Source organism: Dreissena polymorpha, chromosome 4 (assembly GCF_020536995.1).
Source record: "Dreissena polymorpha isolate Duluth1 chromosome 4, UMN_Dpol_1.0, whole genome shotgun sequence".
In the NCBI taxonomy this organism is placed as follows: Eukaryota; Metazoa; Mollusca; class Bivalvia; order Myida; family Dreissenidae; genus Dreissena; species Dreissena polymorpha.
This window is the reverse complement of record NC_068358.1, coordinates 125192734-125203628: the sequence shown is the minus strand read 5'-3', so window position 1 is coordinate 125203628 and position 10895 is coordinate 125192734. Positions and strand designations below refer to the sequence as shown.

General features: G+C 33.0%; 1 long non-coding RNA gene across 1 annotated transcript; it reads right to left on the bottom strand.

Moving 5' to 3' along the window:
- Positions 1 to 1729: 1729 nt before the first annotated feature.
- LOC127879602 (uncharacterized) lies at positions 1730 to 5401 on the bottom strand. Its single transcript, XR_008049167.1, has 3 exons — positions 5268 to 5401; positions 2918 to 3035; positions 1730 to 2506 (listed from the first exon to the last, which is right to left on the bottom strand). It is a non-coding gene; the product is annotated as an uncharacterized LOC127879602 (long non-coding RNA).
- Between the last annotated feature and the right edge of the window lie 5494 nt (positions 5402 to 10895).

The window sequence follows — 10895 nt, the reverse complement described above, 5'->3', positions numbered from 1 at the left end:
TTACTGTAAATACATCAAAAACTAAAATAATGGTTTTCCGAAAACGTGGGGCGTTATTAGCAAACGAAAAATGGACCTATAATAGCCAACCAATAGAAGTAGTCGATGATTTCAACTACCTTGGTACTGTTTTGAATTACACAGGAAACTTCTGTAAAAACATTGAACATCTCAATGGAAAGGCCTTGAAAGCTTTAAATGTTTTATTTTGCAAATGCGACGACTTTGATCTTTCGCCAAAAACCCTTTGTCAACTATTTGATGCATTTGTAACACCAATACTTAACTATTCGTGCGAAGTTTGGGGTTACACCAAATCTAAGGAACTAGAAAGGATTCACCTTAAATTTTGTAAAAGATTACTAAGAGTAAAAAGCAATTCGTGTTCTGCTGCAGTATATGGTGAACTGGGCAGATATCCTCTATATATACACAGATACATTAGAATAATTAAATATTGGTTTAAAATTAAAGACAGTGATAATATTATACTAAGTGTTGTTTATAATGAGGCTCTTAAAGATTGCATTAATGGCAAGAAAAATTGGGTATCAAATGTGAAAAAGCTGCTCAACGATTACGGGTTCGCTTACGTGTTTGAAAATGGTCACTATGTTAACACAAACACATTTCTAACTGAATTTAAATGTAGAGTCTTAGATTGCTTTAAACAACACTGGCTTCAAACACTTGAAAGTCCAGTTTTAATATTGTACAAAGAATTTAAATTATCGTTCGAGTATGAAAAATATTTAGATGTCTTACCTAAAAGCCTCAGATTTTATTTCTGTAGATTAAGAATGTCATGCCATCCATTAAGAATTCAAACGGGTAGGTACATTAATAATCGCATAGCAAGGGAAGAAAGGTATTGCAGTTGTTGTAACTCACGTGATATAGAAGATGAATACCACTTTATGTTAATCTGCCCTTGTTATAACGATATCAGGAAAAAATATATAAAATCATATTATTACCAGCGACCATCAGTATATAAATTCCTAAGCCTTATGAGAACATGTTCTAAAAAAGACGTTATTAATTTATCCGTTTTTGTGAAAGAAGCTCTTTTTGCTAGAAAGTCCTTATTGAATGTTGTACATAATACGACCAGCTGATTTTTTCTTCTGTTCCGCGGGTTCGCTTCTTTGATTGTTTATGTGATTGTTTGTTATTTTGTGTATGTATGTAATCCTATCAATCAGATAGCTATTCGTTACTTAATAGTATTACTGTGAGCATACTGAATCATATGTTATATGTTACATGCCCAACTTTTGTTCAATACAAAAAAGTATTACTTTTTTCTTTCTTTTTTTTACATACAGATGTAAAACAGACGTGTCTGATTGTTTAATTTGATGCCTTATGGAAACTATGTAATATATGCAAAATATGTGTGTTATGTCTTACTATTATTATTAACATAATAATACACATTTTATGCGCAAGATAACCAAATTCTAATTTAGTATATTTCCGTAAATGTTGATAACTAGATAGCCACCCTGCCACATAAATAGTTTGTAAAAATGCTATTTTCTTTTTTCTCAAACTACTTGCATGCATTACGTTAGATTGAATGTATATTACTTATAACTGTATGATCACTTCCTATTCACATGACCTGTTGATGTATGTATAATTACAAGGTTAAGACTGACGATGTACTATGTACAAGTCGTAATAAACTTATGTTCTGTTCTGTTCTGTTCTGTTCATAATTCAAACAAAGTGTATGTATTGATATTTGTGTATATTTATGTGTTTGTATCTATGTTATTAATGAAATTGATTAGATGAATATAAAATCTGAGCATGTATGTTAATAAAACAATTGTTTCATAACAAATAACAATATAAATCCAATGATGATTGTTTGTGGTCTATAAAGTTCATTTAGTTTCCAATATCATCTCCATATGAACATCTTAAGTATATCAAAATAAACACTATATTAATAATAACATTGCCTTATAACTAGCATGCACATGTTACAATAGAAATTAAAGCACCAAGTACATAAAGAAGTACATCAGTATTCGCAAAGTAACAAATCTTGCTATACAAACATATAAATGATCTAATTAACACGTAACAAATGATCATCGCAAAATAGTCTTGGCTTTGGGGGTTTATTATACCAACAGACATATTTAATTGTATTAATACTTCATGAACTCAATTTCAAATGAAATCTGAATAACTGAAAATAGTGTAAGATGTATAATGAAAATACTCATTCGACCCGGTCATGAAAGGGGCTGCAAGATCTTGTTAACACCGCACCAAGTAATAAACAATACATGTTGTTCAATTGGTTGAATTGTCAAATGTGTATTTAATATTTACTTTGATTGTTTTCTTTCACTGCAATACTTGCACCATCTGGTAACAAAACAAACAGTCTTTTAAAATTTTGAACATTAACTATATATGACAAATTTTCATTGATCAAGATATCAGTACGTCTCTTGAAGGTGCTTCCAAAAATACTTTAATCTCCCTGAAAACAACAAAATGCACATGAAATAAACTGTAAAACTTACAAAAATAAATAAATAATTGTCATGCGTGATATATAAGATAGCTCAATAGGATTTAGATACGAATACATGATTTTACAGAAAAATAAGCTATTGATCCTTTTGTCTATTTGTTTAAATAATGCTGTATTATCTCTTTATGCTTATTTAATAACTCTCGTTACGGTCTAATATGTTTACACATTCCTGATAAAAAGCACACAACCATATGTTCAATAACACCTTTTGTAATTTTGTTACAATTATATTCACATGACACCTTGCACAAACAATCCTTACGATTTTTTTTGTATTAAACAAGTGCCTTAGTTGGAAGTAACAATTCACTGAAAATTTAACATTTTGTAACAATCAATTTTATAGAAACTCACAAGAAAAGGTTTGCCGCAACAGAAATATTTTCCTTCCCGTGCGTGGGTGGCTTTGTGTTTGGAGATTCCCGACTGTGTTTTGACCTCTCTACCACACTGTTCCCAAACAAATGGCATTCTACAAGTAAAAAGTATGAATATAAATTATCGACAATCATGATGATTTTGAGTAACATGAACGTCGTGATTATCATATTTAAAGCACGCAAAACAGTACCAACAATGTTTTATTAGCCAACTTTTGTTATTTAGACAGACTTAAAATATTATTGATGTTTATGTCAATCTTTCGATTCTCTAGTTTAGTTTGTATACCACACATAGCATTTCAAAAACGTGTCCCACACATAGCATTATTGCATTTTTAAGCACACACTCCGAATCATAAGTATTTGTGCAAACATACAATGTATGTAGCTTCTCTATGAAGAATTACTATGTCCGCCCTATTTTTTAAAACTTCGACAATATTATAATGAACGTTGTTGTTGATTGAATAAAAAATATACCACACATAGCATTTCAATTCGTGTCTTTTCAAACGCGCGGTTGCACTTTTTGGAAAAAATATTAAATTAATTTTGCGCAAACTTAACACAGTTGTGTATTTTGACAATGACCGGGCTCTCGTCTTTGTTTTTTTGAAAATGGTTTTGAATTAATGAAGAAATTATCAAAAACGTTAACTGAAGCGATGGTTTGTTGTCATCCGATTGTCCCACACATAGCCGAAAAAGTTACGTGGTACAGGCACCTTGATTATACCCTATTGTTCGAAGGATCGATCTAGAGTTTTCTTTACTTGCCTGGTTATTGATAGGTCGTGGAGTGTGTTGTTGTTGACATGTTTCGGTCGGAGCCAGCAACATTTTGATACATTACCACGACTGCGTGCAACAACATTTTATTAAGAATTTCAAGCATCTCTTGTTAAAGATAGCGGCCAGGTTCGGCCTGGTTTTATGTTTATCGCTTCTATTTGCCAACCTCTCGAAATTCGGTTTTACAACGTCCGTCTGCCTATTCGATGCCATAAACCATATCTGGAGAGGTACAGACATCATAAAAAGCCATAAATCTCCAGCCGATACGCCGGTGTTGAGATCTATGTCGGGGTGTGTCAACACGGACTTGGTACACAGCTGTCACTCGAACAGGCACGGCATGTCATGAAAGGCGAGTTAGGACAAACTTAACCGTACATATTTACCGTACATTCATTAATTCAGATTGTTCGGTGGAATCGTTTTTATGTCTGTGTCTTGCGATATAATTTGCCGACGTATTTTATTTAGATAAAATTCCATTTTTCAAATGTTTACAATCATCACCTTAATGTGCCGCAGTTTACATATATAATGCGGTTCACACTAACAGTAATAGACAGTTCCATGTCTGGTATAAACAGAGCAAAGGCAAAATTTGGCAAAAATACGATCCCATAGGCGTTTCTCGGGGCGCTCAAAGTGTGTAAGTTTGTTAAAAATATCTAAATATTTCAATAAATAAATTATTTAACTTTTGTCGGCATATTATTGGCTTATTTAATTATAATTTGTATTAGCAATATAACTATTAAAAGAATGAGGCGAAGACTTGCTAAACGTCGAGTAGGCCAGCGTCTGGGAGACCATGTCCGCCTATGCTAAATAATCGGGAGCGTTTATGTCCGGGAGAGCGACTGTCCGGTCATCGCTCGCATATTCAGGGGACACCAACCACCGCACAGATATTTAACTGGTTCTGGGCATAGTTCTCACACTTCAATGCCGTCACAACAAACCACGTTATATTGATCGACTCACATTTTCCTTTCATAAGTTATGGTTTTAATGTATTATTAAAAAATATTTATTTTTTTGGAAAGAATACACAGACAGCAAAAACAGCAAAATTAAACACAAAAAACAACATTTTTAAGATGATTACATATTGTGATGATAATGGTTGACGTTGACTTATAGACGATGTAACTGCCGCGAGGAGTTTGAGGAGACACATGATTGATTCCAGGCCTTGGAGTATCATTAATTGGTTCCCGGTATACGTCGCCATACTGGAAAGGCAGCGGTGTCTAAGCTCCGCTCCTTCCTGTTCCGCTGAAAATTCTTTCGCATGGGTAATTCTTAAAACCTCTAGATATGTCTCTCTGACTGGGCTGTTATTAAATGTAAAACATTCCGCGAATACAAAGCAAGAAGAAAACAAGACAACAAAGACACCTTTAAAGAATTCACATTTGACGTGAGATATATACGGAATGTGACATTGTAAGAAAGTTCTATTCTGCAAACTAAAAAATGAAACAAACATTTGTAATATTTCTATAAACGGCCATATGCCAACCTACCATCGCAAGGAAAATTATCCACTATAGCCATACCAACAATATCCAGATGAAATAAATATAACACGCACAGCACACGCACGCAAAATACAACACGTCCACTATTAGTAGTTCTCACGAAAAAACATTCATTTTCTGTCTAGCAGGACTTCGAATTTGAATTGTAAGGACATTTGACAATTCTGTTTTATGCAGTATTATTCTATAAAAAGGCAATAAAGCAATGAAACTGGGGTTGTTTATTACTTCACGGTAACGTTATTGTAAATTTTCAGTGCCATTATTTCTGTGTGTTTCAGGCCTCTAAAACAATTTATGCGTATATGAGCCTGTGTAAATTAACATCAAATGCTTATAAAAGGTGATTATTTACACGGGTCCTTTGTTGTTTGTTTGCGGTCTTGTATTGCTCACCATAAAATGTTTTTATTCAGGTAATGCACACAAGTACGTCAATTTAAAAGAAATATACACGGCATAGGTTTAAGCGCATTCGTTGAGTGACGAAATTAACTGTAGAGTGTATTTTTTTATAGAATAATTAAATATTCAAAGGTCAATGTCATAATTTAACATTATGAAAATAATTTCAAAGTAAATAAATGAACAGGTTATGTGAATGAAACCATGTGTTTTAACAGAACACCGATACTATTTTAGCTTAAACAACAGAGTCTGACTGACAAGGGTGATATTGTACAAATAAAGCTGCATGGGCTGGTGATGCACGTGAAAACGCACGAACACATTGTGACAAGACAGGGCATTGTGTAATTATGCATGTCTTTGTGAAGGGCACATATTGGTGAATGCATTTCAATGTCTGCAATGTCTTAATAAACACTCAAACTTTGACTATTATATCCATTATTAAACCATTTTATTAAAATGGTAACTGTACATCATAAACTAACTGCAAACGTTGATAATGGGGATTCTTGCGACTGTGAGCATATTACTATCGCCATTTTAGTTCGTAAATGTCTCGATAACAAATATTAAGATTTATATTATCTCTTTCAATAGAATTGATACATAAATATGATCGCAAATAAGGATGTAACAAACTAGTATATCTTAAGTAAGGATGAGAACAGTTCATTATTTTCCTTTGACAATATTTATAAATTAAAGTTGTTATAAAGATAGCTCGCAACGAAAAGGAAAATAAAGTCAGTCGTGTGGGGCCGTTTACTAGATCAGGGTACCTGTGGTGGCCACCTTTTATCGATGGTACAATATTGGCTGGCCCCTACTGTGCAATGACGCTCGGTCTGTTAATTTTGTGTCAATGCCAAACAGCAAAGGTCATAACCATCAGGGGTCAAGTTGTGCTGCAATAAAATTGATCGGCAATAAATATAAGTTCAGCCCCAATATTATGAAAATAATTTAATCATTTTTTCTTTATTTCATTTTTTATTATTATTATTATGATTATTATTGAATACACATTAATAATAATAGAAAAATGGCCCGTCTGTTTAATCACGACAACAAGCAACTTAAAATTTAAAAAAATAGTTACGAACTGTAATCGATTGTGAAGCTCCTGTTTGCGCGATTACTTTTATGATCTGGAACGACAATAATATTTATTAATAGTCAGCGTTCGGATGCTCAATCAAATCGGATTATGGTTCCTAGTATTACGGTATTAATTGATCCCAAGCAGGGCCGTACCCAGGATTTTTTTACTGGGGGGGCCCAACCGGGGAGGGTTTGGGAGGGGTCCCCCCTCCCTATATATATACTTTTTTAATTTGTGCAAGGTGAATTTTAATGCTTATAAAAAACGTATTTTGTGATATGAATTAATGAAATATAACAAGTAAATCAGCACATTTCGGAAGTCTTAAGCTTTAAACATTGGTGTGAATTCACAACAATATTAAAAGCTTTAGATTTCCGAAACTTACAGGTTTAAACTGACGATTATCCACATCAACTCTCGTATTGCTTCCACCATTTTTTTCACAAATCAATAACGTCACAGGTTTTTTTAATCTGATTTTTTGGGAAAGACCTTGCCATTTTTTAGGAAAAAATTGCGCGAAATGCCTAATTTTGGGGGGAAATAATGAAAGTCTTAAATAATCAATTTAACATATTTTACTGTTTTCAAACAAATTCAAGGAAAGAGATAATTTAATTATACAATATTTTTCTACACTGGATCAGGTTAACTCTTTCAGTGCAGGAACCGAATTTTGAAGGCCTTTGCAAACAGTTTGGATCCAGATGAGACGCCACAGAATGTGGCGTCTCATCTGGATCCAAACTGTTTGCTATTCTGATAGTATTCTTTGAAAAAAATCGAAGAAAATGCTAATTTTAGAAATTCTGCAGACGCCATTTTAGCAGACGACAAATTTCCCAGCATGCAAAGGGTTAACTTATATAATGAGATCGATTTGTTGTTTCAATTTTCATTTTTTTACCAATGAGCCATTAATAGGTTGATATTACTCAATTCTCGGTACTCAATTATTTTAAATACTGAATTCTGCCAAATTCTTATCTGTTGCTTGCCAAATTTATGAATCTGTTTTTCTTTTAAACAAACATGTCAACTATCTCATTGTAGTCTTTTTCAGTGATTTCCTTTCAAAAATTATAAATACTCAGTTTTAATACCTTTGTCAGTGTTTTTGTTCCGGTTCAAATTCAGGGCCCTATTCTCAATGCAAAAAGTATATATTGGGACTTGAAAAATTCCCAATAAAAGGTTTAAAAAAAAAACAATTAAACTTTTAGAAGGGAAAAATACGTCTAGGGCATTCTCAAAGAAGGAAAAAAACTTGAGTCGGCAATGATCAGACCATAGTCTACGACCTCCTGTAGCAGTTGCTTCCATTCGCTGCACTTATCAAAATACATGTTACATCAACCATCGATAGATCAAGCATTCATGATCACAATGGGGAACTGATCGGAGATGTGTGTACAAGGCGATAAGAAAACATTGCAAAGAGGCTTATCTCGATACGCGAGCGTTAATCCCCTTGTTTATCAGGGACAATAAAACATAGCTGCTCTTTTGTTTTGAGGGAAAGTGTACTGTGGGCCCTTGCAGAGAGAAAAAATTGCAGTGGGCCGATTATAAAAAAAAAATCATAGTTTGACAGCCAGCTGGGGGGGCCCGGGCCCCTGGGCCCATGGTCTGGGTACGGGCCTGCCAAGCATCATGTATTTAAATAAGTCACTATTTTGAAAATTAACCCCATCACATTCCCGGGACACTAAAGGTATTTTAGACAGTCGTTTTTCAATTAGAGTTTATTTTTTAAATAATTAAAGACCTTACCTTTATCACTCGTGATTGTCATTCGTTTATATCAAATTAAACAAAATATTTCTTCGTGTTTGTCAGCTTCACTGGTAAACAAGACTTTAAACGGCGATTTGGTTCATATATATTCAAGTAGATGTGACTTATGCGTTCGGTAAAGGCATGTATCTGTATGGCTTTTATTTAAAGTCGTAGCAATATGTCAAACCCTTTTTTGTTGCTTTTTTATTGTGTTAAGGTCAACATTGTATCACTGAAGCATATAGATTTAAACTTTCCTACTCAGTATTTTCAAGTTATTTTTTAAAAACAGATCTGTTATATGTTCTTTTTGGTCATAGCCTTTTATATTATCATAGGATTAGATACCGATTGTTTTAATATTTTTGCAAGACTTGATCACCAAAACAAATATTAGTTTGCTGGATTTGATTACATGATATTAAGTGAACACCATTTAATGATAAATGTTATATCGACGGTCTTTTGCATTTCATTGTGAATAAGGAGACTATTACACACATTTTATGTTGTAAGTGTAATAATCAGTCTTTAATTGGTAATTTATATTGGCGATTAACAATGCGAAAACAATATAATAATAATAAATATTATAATAATAATAATAATAATAATTATAATAATAATAATAATAATAATAATAATAATAATATTAACATAGTCCAAATATTAAACTCTGTTCAACATTGGATTTTTTTAGCTAAGAATGCCTGCCTGAGTTTGTCAACTACTAAGTATAGGAATCGCGGAAAATATATTTAAATTTTTGTATAATTTAAATTCTCAAAGTGAAATGTTTTGGTCAGCGAAGTCAAAAGTCTTTTGCATGCACAAAAAAAAGATTTATTTTTTTGTTTTAGCAACATGTTAATTAGTGCAGTAATATAATACTTCAGTGATGTATCCTAAAGCCAGATTGCGCATAATGAATAACGTGCATTCATTTTGTTAAACGTGATTAGAACCATCAATATAATATGCCTCTTAAATGTTTGTTTTTTAACTTGGCAAAATTGATTTACTCGCTCGAGTAAATTCATTATCAACTTAACTTAAATATACACAACAAGAACTTAATTAACAATTAGCCTTGGCGAATCATAATTTACAATTTTAATAACGGGAGCAGTTGATGTTCTAAATGCAAAACGTTAATCAATGATATGACCCATCGTTCAATACCAGTTAAAATATGTGAGGTATTGGCTGCAGCATGCGGCAAGCAGAATGCATCGAGCCAGCCTGGTGTTATTGGATACAACACTTTAGAGACAAATCTCCATACAAACACAAATTAAAAGGCATGTTTAAAATGGCCAATGGCCTAATTAGAAGAACTCTGCTTCGAAGCAAAAATCCTGTATCATACAAATCGCTAAGAATTGTCTGGGTGGTTATATTAAAAATTGTAGGTCTTTCTTCACCAAGAAAACAAATCAAAACAACACAACCTCAAATGAAGAAAAACAGCCATACACTACGGTTTTTGGCTTTGCAAAATACAGAAGGAAATGGTAAAATGATCCATATATTTTCATATATTACCAAATTTCCTATACGCACACCGAAAATTCTTCAAAGCAAATCAATTTGGGCAATTGAAACATGGCAATTCAATGTAGAATATATACGAACCAAATTTTAATACGTATGTGAACATTTTATTTTAAATGATAATAATACATACATGTGATAGTAATAATAATACTTTAATGTTCCGGGCATTGGTATTTTTTATTTGCATCGAATATTTATTTTAAGTTTACATGTCTGATCGTAGAACACTTACAAGATGTTCATATAGTCTTAGTTCGTCCTCGTTTCAATTTAAAAGGTTCATTGTCTTGCGTTTCATAAACAAACATGTTTTGAGGAAAGGAACCCCGATAACCAATCGCACAACGGGAACATGAACGCTAGTCCTTGCGCGAAATAAGTAAGCTTAAACCAACAGTCATAATGCATCGAATTTATATGATTTATCCGGTTCCCGGGTTAGGCGCAGTACCATCTACCGACCGTTCTAACTGACAGCTTGAGTTCTGTTGACTGGATCAAAGCCCTTAGTAGAAGACTCATATATCACTCTACTTTATTGGTACTTCAAGCCAGCATTTCTGTTTAGACAGGGACACTCGTGTGTGCAGTAAATTATCAGATAACGATTAAAAGCTTACAGACCCCGTAAGCATGACTTCAGATTTCCCGTTTCACATTGTCCTGCCTTTCAGGAACTGTTTATAAAACATGAATTTCCCCCTCTATGTCCACGATCATCTTTAAAATTAAATGCGATGACAATAAAAAAAAACAAGTAA